The following is a 5166-nucleotide window of genomic DNA, read 5'->3' as shown; positions in this document are numbered from 1 at the left end:
ATCATCATAGGACTACTCCTCTCATCTACCGAGGTAGATAGATCCCATCTTGGTGCAATCTGATTCCTACAATGAATATGCTACAGCCAACATACACCTTAGGATTTTGAATGGCTAGGAGACCGAGTTATGGTGTAGTCAAACTATAACACACTCAAGGTGGACTGTCGATGCACCTCAGGTCAAAGAACTAGATACACAGCTGCAGCATCAAGCTAGTCATCGACGAGAAGGTAGACTTCCTTATGACTGCTCGAGTGGTCACGCTCAGTATTCTCGTTCTCAACAAATATCTGTACTCTCACTTCGATGTCTCCACACCATAGACTCAAGACTCATCTACCCTAAGAAAGTGATCGTACACCAACCTTTCAGATCGATCACCATCTTCGTGATGATCCTATGTCAGGAGCGTTTATAAGTTAGTTATGTAAATTCATACCTTAAATTTTCAACTCTTAAAAATATGAATTAATATTCCTACTAACTCAAAGGATTATCACAGACATAATGTACATAATGTGATAGTAGAATAATACTTTTATTTATTTATAGTCAAAATTATAAATTTGCCCTTACATTTGTATAGGAATGTATCAGCCAATCTGACATCTAGGGCACACATCTAACAAACTCCCACTTGACCTAATGCCAATTGGCTACATATCTAAATTTCATCTTCTCAAGGTGGGCTTTGATCTTCTGCTGACCTAATGGCTTTATCAGTGGGTCTGCCACATTGTCTGTGGAGTCAACTCTCTTAATCTCAACATAACCCTTTTCGAGGTTATCACGGATCAGATGGAATCGCCGCTCGATATGCTTAGACTTCCGGTGAGACTTTGGCTCCTTAGCTAGGGCTATGGCACCATTATTGTCGTAGTAAAGAGGGATGGCATCCGATGACATCACTTCAAGCTCTACGGCAAACTTTTTGTACCAGAATGCCTCCTTCGCAGCTTTCGATGCAGCAATATACTCTGCCTCCATGGTGGAATTAGCAATCACCGTCTGCTTGAAACTCTTCCAGCTAACTGCACCACCATTGCAAATGAACAGACTTCCAGATGTTGACTTTCGATCATCTATATCAGACATAAAGTCTGAGTCTGTAAATCCTTAAACCTGGAGTTCTCCATTCCCAACGACTAAAAATATATCCTTAGTCCTTCTCAAGTACTTAAGGATACATTTCACAGAAGTCCAGTGCTCTTCACCTGGATTCGACTGATATCTGCTTGTGACACTCACAGCATGGGCTATATCAGGTCGTGTACATAGCATGGCATACATGAGGCTCCCTATTGTCGAAGCATAAGGATCTTGCTCATGCATTCAATCTCCTCAGGTGTGCTAGGACACATCTTCTTGGAGAGATGAATGCCATGTCTAAAAGGTACTAAACCTCTTTTGGAGTTTTCTATGCTAAACCTTTTTAGCACCTCCTCTATGTACATCTTTTGTGAAAGTCCTAGCATCCTATTTGGTCTATCTCTATAGACCTTAATATCCAGTATAAAGGATGCTTCTCCTAGATCTTTCATAGAGAACTCCTTAGACAACCATATTTTGACTGAGGTTAACATGAAAATATCATTCTCAATTAGGAGGATGTCATCTACGTACAGTACGAGGAAGACAACTGCACTCTCACTGACCTTCTTGAACACACATGGTTCCTTCTTGTTCTTGATGAAACCAAACATTTTGATCACATCATTGAAATGAGTATTCCAACTCCGAGATACTTGCTTAAGTCCATAAATGGACCTTTGCAGCTTGCAGATCTTGTGATCATCATCACTGGATGTGAAATCAAGCGGTTGTTCTATATAGATATCTTCCTCAAGATATCCATTTAAGAATGTCATTTTTACATCCATCTGCCATATTTCATAATCGAAATAGGCTGCAACAGCAAGCAATGTGCAAATGGATTTTAGCATGGCTATGGACGAGAAGGTATCCTGATAGTCAATACCTTCGCACTGACTATAATCTTTCGCTACGAGCCTAGCCTTGAATGTCTCCATATTCTCATCTGCACCTATCTTTCTCTTGAAGATCCATTTACACCTAATAGGTACAATACCTTCAGGTGGATCTACCAAGGTCCAGACTAGGTTTGAGTGCATCGAGTCAATTTTGATCTCATTGCCTCTAACTATTTCTCAGAGTCGATATCTGATATCACCTCGTCATATGTCTTGGAGTCATCACCATGAGCCCCATTTTCCATGAGAAATATTTCCTCTACTTCCTCTTGTATAGTACCTAAGTACCTTTCAGGAGGATGGAAAATCCTAGTCGATCTACGAGGTGGAAGAGGTTGTGTTAGGACTGGTTCTAATTGATTTGGTTCCTCAGGTTCCTTAGCTCATTGCTCTTGGGAGACATTCTCCTTGAGCTTAATTATTCTTCCGACGCCACCATCTTGAATAAACTATTTTTCAAGAAAAATAGCATGTCGATTCATAATCACATTGTGATCTTTCGAAATATAGAAATAGTATCCTAATGACTCTTTAGGATATCCTATGAACCGAGCTCTAAAAGACCTGAACTCTAACTTGTTCGCCTGCTGTCTCTTGACATGAGCCGGACAACCCCAAATTCTGAGATGACTCAGACTTGGCTTTTACCATGCCATATCTCATACGGTGTGGTAGGAACGGTTTTAGAGAGAACCCTATTCAATACATATATTGCTATCATGAGACAATATCCCCAAAGAAACTCAGAGAGGTCTATGAAGCTCATTATGGAACGGACCATATCTAATAGGGTCTGGTTCCTCCGTTCTGAAACCCCGTTGAGTTGTGGTGTTCCAGGTGGAGTCCATTGAGAGACTATGTCATTGTCCTTAAGATAGTCTAAGAACTCCCGACTAAGGTATTCACCTCCTCAATCTGATTGAAGAACCTTAATGGGCTTTCCTATTTATTTTTCTACCTCATGCCTAAATTCTTTAAACTTTTCAAAGGCTTCAGACTTGTGTTTCATTAGAAACACATAACCATACCTAGAAATATCATCGGTGAAGGTAATGAAGTAGACATAGTTGCCTCTAGCCGGTACATCAAATAGGCCACACACATCCGTATGTACTAGGGCAAGTAGGCCTGTGGCCCTTTCCCAATGTCCCACAAAAGGGAGCTTGGTCATTTTGCCTTGAAGGCATGATTCACAAACTAGATATGACTCGAAAGTCAATGGACTCAATAGCTCAGATTTCTCCAATTTGTTAACCTTGTCTTCCACTATATGACCTAGCCTTAGGTGCCACAGATATCTATCATTTAGACTATCTCTAGGCCTTTTAATTCCTATAGTATTCATATTTTTTTTGATATTAAATACAGATACATCAATATGTAGCTGATAAAGACCATTAATAAGAAAACTATTTACAACTTTATTATTTTCATAAAATATGTTACAATGGTCCTCATGAAAGCTAATCACATAGCCTTCTTGTGCTAAACATGAAACAGAAATTAAATTCCTACTTGCTGCAGGCACATAATAACAGTCTCTAAGAACTAAATCTAATCCTAACGGTAATCACGAAGGGTAGGTTCCCACGGCCACAGCAGAAACTCTTGCTCTGTTTTCGATGCATAGGATTATATCCCCATTCCTCAGCCTCTTGCTCTCCTCAAGACCCTACATAGAAGTGCACAAATAAGCACTAGAACCAGAGTCAAGTATCCAACTGGATGCAGAAGAAACCGTAAGATTAGATTCTATAACGAGCATACCTCCAAAAGGACCATCCTTCTTGTTCTTCAGGGTGGCCAGGTATTGAGGATAGTTTCATTTTCAATGGCCGTCTGAATTGCAGTGAAAATATTTTCTCTTTTCAGCAGCCTTCTTCTTCTTCAGTTCCATCTTCTTCCTTTTTCCATCCACCTTCTACTTCTTCGTAGACTTTTTCTTCTTTCCAAAAGATTTTCTCTTGGAAGAAGTCCGCTCCTCAGTAAGGACTGAGCCTTTTGAACTCTTCAAAGAAAGCTCAGCCATAACCAACATGTTCATTAACTCAGCCAAGATACACTGCATCTTATGCATATGAAAGTTCATGATGAACTGACCATATGCATCAGACAAAGACTGAAGGATTACATCAATCTGAAAATCCTTATCTAAGATGATTTCGAGCTTCTCAAGCTCCTCAAGATCCTTAATCATTGTCAAACAATGATCTTGGATTGACTGTCCATCATGTATTTTAGCCTTAAAAAATCTTTGGCAGACTTGATACTTGGCTGCGCGACTTTGTTCACCAAACAACTCTTGTAGGTGAGCCAACATTTGGCAGATAGTCATAATATTCTTATGCTGGCATTGCAAGTCATCAGATATTACACCCAACATGTAGTACCTGGCTTTGTTATCTTCATCCGTCTACTTTTTCAGAGATGCTCTCTGTTCAGCAGTCGGACGTGCTGGCATGGCAGGTGGATCCTAGTCCAAGACATGAGTCAATTTTTTGAAACCTAGAACAATTCTGTAGTTCCTCAACCAGTCCTTGAAATTGGGTCCAGTCAATCTGTGGGTGTCTAGTATTTTGGTCAAGGGGTTGGACGCAGACATGTTTCCTATAGAGAGTCAAAAATTTCTAGTTAGATTTTGTAATTAGACTTAACTAATTTGTTTAGGGGTTTCATTTTTAAATAAATTAGGCTCTCACTATTTTCTCAGATCCCTACACTCCCTAGGTAGAGATGTGAAAATCTCCGTGATTAGTGATTTCTAGTGGGTGGTGCGGTCTCACCGACTGGCTCACCACCTCACCTAATAGTTATTGGTGATGGGTCAACCGATGAGTGGACAACTCTTGTCCAATGATTCTCTAATCATGGTGCACTCAAAACTTGGTCTCTAATTCATGAAGCTCACCGTATCCAGAATATTGCTCCAATCCTTAGTTAAGTCAGACCCACCATTTGCATGAACTAGATTCCTGATTGAGTCCCTCACTGTATCCGAAATATTGAGCAGAATCTATCCTCTAATCCGTAGCATCCAATGCCTAATGGACATAGTTGCATCTTTTCGGTGCAACTGAACCACTGTAACCAGTCGAGAACAATCAACCCCGGGAAGGACCCGCACATCCACAATGGTGGAAAACATTAGACTTAATATTTTCTTAGGAAGATT

Source organism: Elaeis guineensis, chromosome 1 (assembly GCF_000442705.2).
Source record: "Elaeis guineensis isolate ETL-2024a chromosome 1, EG11, whole genome shotgun sequence".
Taxonomy (NCBI): Eukaryota; Viridiplantae; Streptophyta; class Magnoliopsida; order Arecales; family Arecaceae; genus Elaeis; species Elaeis guineensis.
Note: the sequence above shows the minus strand (reverse complement) of the source record.